We start from the raw sequence: 12,510 nt of genomic DNA, 5'->3' as shown, positions 1-12,510 counted from the left end.
CTGAAAAACTCTCATTTCTATTGCAAGAATTTTGCAGGTCTGTGGGAAATTTACAACCCTGGAAGGTAAATGCTATCACCAGAATTTGCATGAAAACTATACTACAGTCAGCAGTTCTAAGTAATTTTTTCTAATGGGATACATAGGCATGGATGAGTTAATTAAAAAAACAGACCAGACACTAACTGATCTGATAGAAATTTTCAAAGAACTCTCCATGACATTTATCTGTAATATAGTATCTTACCTACCTGAAAATTACACTCAACTGTATTTGATTAGTACCTACATTCTGTAGAGGATTGTTCTGGCCTTTGTTACACAAATACATTTAGTAATCTATTTTCTCCTCTAATTCCATTTGGTTGGTCACTCTTTCTTTCTGTTCATCCTGAAACCATTTGACTCTTACCTATTGTGTCTCGTGAGATACTTGGGGAATTGCTAGTATGGTAACACTGCAGAAGAAGACACAATTTTGAGAGTATCATAATACATAAGAGAAACAATAGAAGTGACAATAATAGCTCAGTTACCTATACATACAACTGGGTACCAACATGCCCAACATTCAGTTCTGGGCTTCGCTTAGTGTGGAGTCTTAAACAAAAACTTTATCTTGCATCATCCTTTCTGTCACCATTAATAAGGATTTATCTACATACTAACCAACTAATTAAGGTTTGTACAGCATGTGTGATGTTGATGCTTGCAAATAATAATATTTAAGATAATAATTTTAAGTTGTTATTATTCATCATATAAACAAACAAAACAAAAATATAAGATTTTCTAGCATAAGTATATATCTTCGTAGGTCAATCGAGAGGCACTACTCTCTGGTTATCACTGACTTTTATTAAAGTTATTAAAATTTTTTAAAATTCCTCATCTCTGAAAGCTTATATCCCTTTGCTGAAATCATTACACATTACAGCAGCACATTTGTCTTTTCTCTGCATGTAAAATGCTAATTTTTCATGTAAAATAGGAAATCAACATTGACCAGCAAGATTTTTCTTCTGTATTACTGAAAACGTGTTTCTTTGTCTGAACTGTATCTTCTCAACCTGACTCCACATTATACCAGTGTTTCAGATTAGCTTCAACTTAACCTAAGTAATGCTCTTAGATGGTGCAGTATTACACACATCTATTACTCATTTTATTTACTCCTTTGGAATGAAATTGCTGTCTGCCCTCCTGGAATAGTAGATAATTAACTCTTTAGAAATAAGGTTAGTGTTTTGCTAGACGAAAAGCCCTTCCTGAAAGTGAAGTGAACAAATATGTACAAAGATTATTAGAAAATGTATGCAACCATTTTGACCCCTGAGACAAAGCTGACAAGCCAGACCAGAAAATAAATTATAATGTATGACCTCTGGCTCAAAAAGGAACAACTTCTTTGATAGTTCACTAATACATCTCACGCTCAAGGAAAAGTAAAAATAAGAAGATTGTGTTCCACCATTACAAAACAAACACCATCTTTTCAATCAAAAAATTTAACACAGATAGCACCACTGGTTCTAAATACGCTTTTATCCACCCCCTCCAACATACATACCAAATGCCTGGTAGTCTTGAATCAAAAAGCACCTTTATAGCTTCATATAGACTTTTCTCCGGGTATGCTCATCCAAGAGGAAAATTATTGGACATCTCACATGATCCCATGAGACTTACAGTGTGGGTCATACACAGTTCATTCAGATAAGCAGCTGATCTTCCAGTCCAAACCAAAATGCTGAGTATTTTCAGTTTTGCCTCACCAAAGCTTAAAATGTACAGCAGTGTACTCAACCATACAGCAGTTGAGATGTTCAGAGTAATACTCAAATCACTGTGCTAACTAGATACAACGAGAAACTACTGGAGGGAGGGAGGAAGGGAGGGAACATGGTAATGCTAGGTCAGCATCAGATAGGTGAAGTCTCTAATCTAGTTCATTAACCTGCACTTGTAATATAAAACCTGAGAGAATAATTTAATGTTTCTCTCACTGGGAAGGGGCCTCTGACTGTCAGGACGGGAAGAACTCCCTCTACATCCATACAAATGAATGGATAGATATGGTCTTTCTTTCTACTTGTGAACCGGAGATGAGCTGATAAAAGAGAGGCAGACATAAAGAATAGGCAAAGTAGATCTTCGTCTCCTGTACAGAAACACTATGCTAACTGCTGTGGCACTGAGACATTGACAGTAAAAGATGAAAAAAAAACAGGAAGGAAGAGCAAAAGTAAGAAATACATTTAAATAATAACAGATTTGCAACACAAGTGTTTCATCATCAAACAGAACTGTGGGTTCAGATATGTTGTATGTCAACAGAGCACACACATGGTTGTGGTAAACTTAGGACCGGTATGAATTACACTGGCAAAAAATATTTCTTAAGCTATTTGTGCCTAACAGGACAGCCCTACAGCATCAAGGACAACTGTGTGAAGCAGACAGGTTCTCTGTACCCTTTACCTTTAAGCCTGCTACTTCCCCTGGCTACAAACTGCATGGAACATTAGACTTTCAACAAGTTTGGGTGTTTTATGTGAAACACCCAAGGAAGTGGCCTCAATGAAAAGAGAAATATCAATGGAGTCAGCTTTCTTAGTGTGAGATCACTCAGCAGATAAGACAATGATGGATCCAGATATCCATGAGGTGGTGGGTAAGGTCTTAATTATATAAATGAACTTAAAGACCCATTCTGAGAAGTGACAAAATCTAGCACCCAGGCGCAGAGAAGTCCTAATCTTACCAAAAATCAATGGGCCATAGATTCCTGCTCTACTCAGCAACCCCGAAATCGTATACAATGTGAAACCCTGGTACATAAACACTGCAAGTATATACACTTTGTATTTGTTGCTCATATTTGGATAGGGAGCTGTTCTGTCTCTCTGCAGTACAATGTGTTAGATCGATAGTAGACCTTATCTGCAAAGAACTCAGTGCCCTTCCTCTTACTCTGTCTTTGGCTGAGTATTTCCTCACACCACACTTCCAAAGTGTAATGTGAGCTGACCATTCCTCACACTTCCAAATAGCATCTTTAAGAGATGTGCATAAAAATAAATCCCCTTGAGTTTATTCATGTTACGGAGGCTTAGTCCTGCAGGAAACTGTCCCTTTTCCTTTATTGCCTTAGAGGGTACAGCCTGTCCCTGCCGAGTACATTTGGATTTGTAGGTGGGTGGGGCATGGCCTTGCTACCTTTTGGATTTATTGTTCTCCGAGGGACACAGTGACAAGCACATACATGCTCTGGGGACTACAATTATTTCTGGATGTTACAGGAGGTCAAACAATAGCAGAAAAACTCCTCATAACTCTAGAAAAAGATATCAAGATATCACTCATTCTCTTTCTGGCGCAGTAAAATATTTTGGGGCCACATACTTAGCGGCTGCTCCTCTGAAATCAAATCAGAGCTTACAATGAACCAGTGGTTACGTGGGCCCTGTGCTGCCTCTTTGCATGACTGAGATTTCAGCGGCCCAAGAGGGTATTATACTGACTGAAGATCTTTCAAATACTAGAGCCAGTTCAGCACACGTTTTGTCTTCCTGATGTTTAATCTCAGTTTCTTTCTCCAAAGGCTTGTGGCACCACAGCCAACATCCCTCACCTCTTGATCGAATACATCACACACAGATACAGTTAGAGTAACCTCTTTGTTTTAACGCTGAGGTCTTAGAGTCAGAGACTGACATTTTATGATTTGGATGTGAAGAGTGTACTGTGAAACAGGGCCCTGATCTGGGACCTCTGGGCAATGCTGCAAGACAAGCACTAATCACAGAGGCGTGATGTTGTTATCTGAGCAAATGAATATAATGTCTTCATTTTCCTTCTGGCTCTTCTTCCAACTACCTTTGTTGCCTTGACTTAGCTTTATGTCCTACTCCTGTAAACATAGATTTTGTTCCTCATTTGCTTGTCTTATAACTCTCAGGAATTATATTTGCATGTAGCAAATGGTCATTAAAAAACTTCCAGTGAAAAAGCAAAAAATCTGAGTTTCTCAAAGTGGTGGACAAGCATTAGACCTAATAAACAAAGCGGGAGATTAAATATATATATATATATATGGATGTCTCTTTTTGGTCCCTCTTTACAGGTAGACAAACTAAGACAAGGTAATGAGCCTCAAGTTCCAACTCCCCAACTACTGCTCTAAACACAGTCAAGGATTTTAAGTTCACTTGGCTTCCTTTTCATGGTTTCAAATGAGTTCACAAAGATATAATTATAATGAAAAGAGAGTTATTACATAGCTCTTCAGTCACACTGCAAGACCCTTTTACTAACTTCATAAGCAAAGTTTAATTCTCAAAATTCATTATCAAAAGCTAATGTTAAATACAAAGAAATTTAAATATTTGAATAGATAATAACACGTCATAAGAATTATGTAGTTTGCTTTGTTCTTGACACCCACCCACCCCCCATTTCACAAGACTTTCAGCACCTTCTTATGGCCACAACACCCCTCTGCCATTAAAGATATTAATTTCTTTTTTTCAGGGGGAAAGGGAGGGGGAGAGAGAGTGAAACAAGAAGAAAGTGCTAGATGTTCAAGGTAATGGTTCCTTTGGTATTTTAATTTTTATTAGCTATTTAAATCTTGGGATTATGACTTTCTTTTCCTGAGGAATAAAATGTCACATCGGCAAACACAGTGAAATTGATGCAATTAGTATGAAGACATTTTAAATGTCCAAAAGAGAAACAGTTTCACTGTTGAACAGAGTGGAACTATGCTTTGTGATTTAACAGAGTTATGCAGGTAATTGATGGCAGAAGCAAATCTTCCTTTTTAATACATTTATATTTACAGCTCTATGTAAAAGCAATTTCATGTAAAAGTTCATGTCCACCTTTCCAGATCTTCTGAACATAAAATGGCCACATGAGAAGTACATCAAAGTTTTCCTGTTCCCAGACACATTAGCAAAATACACTGTTTAATGACTAACCTACAAAATTAATAATTTTAAACCAGTATCCCATTTTTTAAACCTTGACTGTTACAGGCTTTCTGTTTTATATTCCATATAATATGTTAAGTTAATATTTTCACACAATCCAACAAATACAATCGCCCCACAGTATCTTTCAATGTATTGAATGTGTAAACTGAAAGCCAAACCTGGGAAAAAAATAGGGACATTTTTACATGACTTTTTAGGGTCCAATTATATTTCCTCTGGAAAAGATTCTCCCTTGCGTACCTGTAAATACGAACTAAATTTCAGCGGCAAGCACCAGTCAAAGCGGGGAAGAAATTGCAAGTGATTTTTGAGTTTCTCACGGAGACAAAATTTCAGTAATCTGTTTCTGCTCAGTCTGCATCGGGTCCAAGCAAATTTACTCCACTCCAAGCACTCTTTTTTACTCTTAAAAAAATCTAGTGCCAACCTAGCACTTAAAACGATTACATAGCTCTTTTTCTTCTTGTTACAGTTGGTGTGTATGTGTATGTGTGTATGCGTGGCATGTGGAAGCATGCACAATGTGAGGGGCAAAGTCCCCATAAAGAAACTTTTCAAGGACCCAACCCAGGGACCACAGCTGTCACCCCGAACATTTTTCTAGGCAAAAAAAAAAAAAAAAAAGTAATCAAAAGGCACTCAAGTTCAGCTCAATCTAAAGGCTAACCAAAAAAGAAGCATCCCCCCTGCCCGTGCTGGAAGATCGATGCTCTCCTACCTCCCAGGCTTATGCCAGAGGACGAGTTAAGGATGGGGGGCTGATCCTAAGGGGTTGCAGGCTGCGGCTCTCCCTCCCAGGGGAACGGGGGAAGAGCAGACGGCGGAAGGGACCGGAGCCCGGCGCGGCTCGGCCCGCCACAGCCCTCCCGTGAGAAACTCGGGGAGGTTTTTCCCAGAGCGAGTGAGGCTCCAGGTCCCCCCCGGCCGCCGGCACTTGTCGCCGCAGGCAGAACCAGCACGCCGGGGTCGCCAGCCTTTCCTCCCAGCCCCGGCCGAGTCTCACCTTGCTAACACGGGGGGCTTCCAATGTTCGCCTTGGTTTAGACGGGGGAGGTTCAAAGTCAGGAAAAGCTATCTTCCCCTCCCTGAAAACATTGCCCAGGAGTCAAAACGAGCCACAGAGAAGAGAGGAGAAACTGGTCCAGGGGGAGGAGGGGGGCGAGAAGAGGCCCTTCCCTCCGCACACGTCGACCCGTTCCCTCCGGCCCGACTCCCACTCGCAGGTGAGCCCCGAAGTTACAGCTCCCGGGAGCGGCATAGGTCCGGAGCAGTACATCCCTCCCCCAGAAACAAAAAAAGGTATAAAAGAAATCCATCCCATATCGCCCTCCCTTTTCCTCCACGTACCCACGCGCTTTACCTGTTTTTATGCCGGGTTTTTAATAAATTCCTTCCAAAGGGAGCCATGATCCCAGCGGCAGAAACATAACATCAGCGATCCCCAAACAATTCGAGGGTGTTCCCTTTTCCCCTATTTTTTACCCTGAGCGCCTTCCAGCTTGTTAATAGTCACTGAGCGTAGCGATGAGCTGGAAGTTGTGCAATTTACTGCTAACTTTGAACTCCAGCTTGTTGCTGCTGCTGCTGCTGCACCTTTGGAGTCTTGCCCAGCTGCAAACTTGAAGGAGGCGTTTAGGAGCAGGAAAAAGAAAGGAGGGGGGAGAAACACGCACTTGCTCTTGTGATGCGAAGTTATGTACAGAACTTGCTAAACTTTCAGCCTCGTCACCCTCAGGGCACCAGGCAGCAAATCAGAAAGAAGGGGTTTTGCTCCGGTGGGGAACTCTGTAAAAAAACACACAACAAAAGGACTGAAAACTTTCCCCGGGAGGCTCCAGCCACTTCAGGTCAAGTCGTTCAGCTAAACACCAGCGTTAATGAAGGGCAAGCAACAGTTGCCACACCAGTTCTCAGTGCATAATAACCTGCCTTTTCAGTACCTCTTTACAAGGTGTTGGACAAGTAATGGGAAGATGAAGGGAAAAAGTCAGACCGCTGTGGCCCCTCTATGCTCCTTGGATTTTTAAATAAACGAGCTATTTGCATGAAAGGCTTCGCAGACTAAAAGCACCTCCGAAAACCTCTTAAGCATGGCCTAACAGAGAACAAGCGAGGCAGCAGCTTGAAAGGCACAGTTCGTACTGCGATGTTGCAGGACCTTTTTTGTTATTATTTTAAGCTGGCTTCGCTGGAAGGGAAATGAACGTACACTACAGTTCCTGTTTGCTGAACCCCCCTGGGAACAAGAGATTTGGAATAAAGCTTCAAAAGGGAAAACTTTTTAAAGCTTCAGAAGGAAAAGAACTTTTTTTTTTTTTTTCCTCCAATTTGGAGCAGAGCGAAGGCTGAGCCCCAAAGGATGATGCTGGTGAGTGAAGGTCCGGGGCCAGCGAGCAGGTGGGAAACCCCCAGCACAGCCCTAGCCCACCCTAGTCCTCTACTGTCTACAGTTAACTTAACAGCTACATGTTAGATGTATATGACTCCTTTTTTTTTCTTTTTATTTTTTTTTCTTGTTTCTCATATATTACAGGGCAAATTCTTTATGTGGCTGCCCAAAGGTGCAGCACAATAGGGAACTGTTAATCGGGGGGATGATTAAATAGGACCCTACCAGAGTGAGGGCTCGTCTGAAAAAAAACCTTTTTCTAAAATTCCCCTCTCCTCCCTTAGTCAAGATAGTCATAGCAGCCTGAAGAAAACAAAGCAAAGGCTCATTCCATGGGTTACCTATTACTGGCAGCTCTTGGAATACCCCACATATTTTCAGTTCAGTCCCACGCCTCTAAATTCTCTGAGCTGTAACTACAAAGAGAGGGACCGGAGCCTCTTAAAAGCCTTGTTTGGGTAATCATCCAAATAACACAAAAATAGGGAAGCTGAAATGAAACAACTTTCAGATTTCCCATCCTGCTACCGGAGTATATTTTAAGTAGTCTGATTTTGGCATTATGAACATAGCCCAAACACATTAAGGCCATAGAAATCTTTCCTTTTGCCCTGAATCAGGTTATATATGCCACAAAGAGGGGATTTTCTTACATCTAAAGGGCCAGGAAAATTTTTCGGTCCCTAAGAGGCGTATTTGGCATAAAAATCAAATCAGTGTAGAATTTCCTGGATAGTAATTAATATTCAAACAACTTTTTTTTTTTTTTTTTTTTTGGCAGAGGTAAAATGAAATAGCTTTATCTACAGAATAATATTCACTTTTCTCTTCACTATGAAAATAAATGGGAACCCGCTGATATTTGTAGCTGTTTTTATTACTTCTGAATAGTCATCTCACATTTTATTCTATTTAATCATTCATATTTAATCTATTCAAATCTATTCATATTTAATCTATTCAGATATTAAAATATGATGTAAGTTGTTCCTCTTCTACTAGCAAATGCAAAATAATTTTCAACCAAAGATATGTAATGTGGGAACTAAGCTGGGTCCCTCTACACAAGTAAATCAAAATGCTTGTTACATTCACATACGTAGCTATGCAAAGAATTGTAGGAAAGACTCCAGCATAATAAGCAGACATTTTCCCCACAGCTGAGGGAGAAGTCTATGCACTTTCACAATTAGGCTAACCAAAACCAGGAAGAAAGTAACTGGGTGTATGATGAAGTCTTACAAAGTGAAAAAGGAAAGAATCATAAGAATAAGGAACATTGCTAAAAACAAGACCAAAGGACATTTAGTATACCATAAAGAAATGAATACATGGTGTTTCACTTGGTATTCAATTAATCTGTAGAACCCAAACAAAAGTATCATAGGGGGCAAAAAGACTGAGTTTATACAAATACATACACAAAAACATAAAAATACATGGGTATTTCCTTTAGTAACAGAAGGGACGTGAATTTCCATTCCTCAGCACATAAACCAGTCTCTGAATACAGTAGCAATAGGAGCAAAACATTTCAGAGGGACAGATTATTTTTGTAGAGAGTGTTGACACAACAGTTCAGTTAGCTTGCCCTTAAACTTCCAAAGTGCCTCAAACTATCTGTATCTGTATGTACACGTCCTTAGTTTTCTTTAAACTCCAGCTCTGATCTTCCAGGAATATTGGGCTAACATTCCAGACCAGGGCCCCGGTGCTTCCCAGCATGCCACATGGACATAAAAAGCAACCACTTGTCAAGTCTTGAGCATGATCACCTTCTAATCATGCTTTCTTCATGCAAAAATCTAAAAAGCAAATAGCTAGTAACATCCCATTTTTCACCCATGAGCTGTTAAGCTCAGTCAAATTGTTTTCCAACATATCTTCCCCATAGGAGAAGTAATGAATGAATGGCAGATAGTTCAGTTTGCACAACTCATTTTTGAAAATACTCCATAAAATACATAAGTACTGACCTTGAGATCATTGGAAAGATGTGTCAACAATTCACTCTGGCATTTAAAGGAGAGGGAAAGATAATTATAAACACTAGAGTATCACCTGCCACCTGTATAAGCTTACTGAACTATACATCCAGAAGCAAATCTTGGGTGCTTGATCAGAAAGCTTAAGGTTCATAAATTGAAATGTTTCATTTGCTGTCTTCCAAAGCAGCTCACACTAAGCATTGTATACATCTCTTTGGCAAAAATACTGCAATATAGTAATGCTTTAAAAGCCAGCTTTAAAACTCAGCATTAATCATACCAGTCTACGAGTATAGTTTCAAATGAACTTATGTGCAACAAGCGGCGGGTGTGCTACTGCTCTCTCTTTCCCACCACTTGGTTCCAGTGCCTATCTTACACAGTCTCTGGGATTTCATCAGAGCTGGTAAACTGACATAACTCATTCAAATTCCAAACCAGCAACAAAAGTTTGTTCCTTCTGTTTTGGGCTGATTGGCAAGGTGAGTTGGCTAACCTTGGGATCAGACAAGATCAATGAGACAGTGTGATTTCCAGAGCTGATGCAAGGGGGCAGTTGCACTACAAGCAGCACTAAGAGAATGAAAGAGAGGAAGGAAAGTGAAAGAAGGACTTGGAAATAGGGGGAGGGAGCAAGACCTCCTCCTTTGGCTGTGTGGTAGGGCAGTTTGGCAGCTCTAATCTATTCTAAGAGTGGGTTTACATGAAATGACTTAATGTAATCTAATGTCTTGCCGTCCTTAAGAGTGGGGAAGTCTCATTCCTCTCCCACCAGCCACAGACTCCTGACTCTTTCCTTGTGCCAGGTCTGGTTGTCAACAGGCTTTGTGCTCACACCATTGAACTTTTTTAACTGGATGGAAACCTGACTTGACACAGGAAAGTGAATAAACAGCTTTTTGTTGGGCTAACTAGTTAAATTGGCTTATTGAGTTGTCAGACACTTGGCAGGGTGGGCATGTGAGGAGAGAAACAGGACCGTGTGGCCAACAGTGTGTGCAGAGAAATATGGGAGGAAGACATCCCATCTGAGCAGCCCTGAGCAGCTGGATTGGCTCAGCCACGTTGTGCAACTTTACTCTGGCTGCAGCCCTGAGCAGCTCAATGGAGGCAGCAAAAGCTACCTTAGGAACAGGATAAATTGCCCATTCCTTGCTCTAGGTGACTGTGTATAGGCTGCTTCTGATACCTTGTCTCCCTCATTTTAAACCATCATCAATATTTATGTCTGCTTTAAGTGCAGCCAGGTATATGAATACACGACAGTAGACTAAATGGTCCAATAGAGTAAGAGGGAAAGGTCAGTGCTGGGACTATAACTAACTGGTTAAAAGGCAGGAAACTGGGTGATCCACCTTCTGAGGGGCTGTGCATTTGTGCTGCTCGGCTTATTCACTTGAGAAGATTTGCAAAAGGGACTCTGGTGGCTGATGATAAACTGGCAGGTGAGAGTAATGCTGATGAGTGCAGAGTTATATACTGAGAGGAAAATCTAAACAAACCTTTAAATTAACTGTCACATCTCAGAAACATAATTTGTTTGGGGCAATTCATTCAAAGCCTTAGGTCAATGTTCTATACTGGTAAAACCAAAACCAAACACAGAAAAAAAGAGAGTTAACAATTAATGAGAAAGGAATACACAATGAAGTGGAAAAGCTCATTATGCCACTATAAACATTCATCCTAAGTCTACATTTTGAATACTGGAGGTGCCCCATCTGAAAAAGGGGGGAGGGAAGGGAGGCAGAAAATGTCAGCAAGAGAGCTTTAATATACAGAATAGCTTAATATATGAGGACAAATTAAGTAGAGAGATAAGACTCTTGAATCTGAAGAAAGGTGAATATCTGATTATTGTAAGAGACGTCTGTAATAATCTATATCATGGAGAAAATAAATAGGAAACAGTTATTTCTCACAGTTTAAGTACAAAGGCCTACTGAAAGAAATAATCAGCAAAGTTAAAATAAACACACACGCACACACAAATTAAGTAAATTGCAGAAATGCCTTCTGACTGCAAATGTCAGAGAGAACAAAAGTATGAATAAGTCAAAAAAGATATTAGGCAAAACCACAAACCATATGGCCAACAGAGGTCACAAAAATCACTAGGGTCTTGGGTTTTTATTGCCTTGGTCCAGTTGTTTCCGACACTTCTTTTATTTTCCTCCCTTCCCCTACTAGCTCACTAGCTACTGGCATATCCCTAAGTGCAGTAAACCTCATAGGTTACTTTTGACTTGCAGATTGGGTCCAGATGTAGCACCACCTCAGCTGCTGTGACTTCTGTAGAGGACTTTCGTGTTAGGATTGAGATGGACCATTATACTTCAACATTAAAAAAATAGAAAAAGAGGCACCTTTACATACATGGTAAGAAAAAGCTTTTTATTCTATGATTGTTGTTTTATAGGGGAACACACTTATGTTTCAAAAACACAGGTAATTGAAACACAACAGTAAGAGCACATACACAGTGAAAGTGATTTAAATATTACATATATGTTAACATATATGTTAACATCTTCTACAGAAGAGGCCAGCATACAGTTATGTGATATTCAGTCCTCTCCCATCAAAGCAACCCCCAGCTGTATGCAATGCTAACTCCAGTAAGGAAATTGGACCCCAGAATTTCCCATTGTCTAATTAGAAGCAAGAGATCTGCTGAACCTTAGTCAGAGTTGGGAAAGTCGTCTTCGCCTTTGCCCATGAAAGGTCTGAGGTTCAGCCATTGCTTTGCGTACCTGAATCATACTTTGCCTTTCTCAAAAGAACCAACAGAGCAGCAATAAAAAGTAAACTGTATTTTGTTGTCTTATGTTGATTAAAAAAGACTGTCCTTTATATCTGAGATAATTACTGCATTTTAATACAGCAGTAAGCAAAACAGGCAGCGTGTCCCCTTGTAAGGGGATTTTTATTCAATATTGCAGATACAGAACTTTTTTTTATATTCTACAAGTCCCAAGTACTTCTAAACATATATCTCAAGGCAGGGAGCAGGTCCCCAGATGTGGAGTCAAACTCTTTGTCTGTGCATGACTGTCCCAGTCAGCACATTTTTCATCCAGCCCAATTCTCTTTCTCTCCTTGCTCCCTTTAAGTACTGAGATGATGTCCTGTG

Source organism: Numenius arquata, chromosome 2 (genome assembly GCF_964106895.1).
Source record: "Numenius arquata chromosome 2, bNumArq3.hap1.1, whole genome shotgun sequence".
NCBI classification, from domain to species: Eukaryota; Metazoa; Chordata; class Aves; order Charadriiformes; family Scolopacidae; genus Numenius; species Numenius arquata.
Note: the sequence above shows the minus strand (reverse complement) of the source record.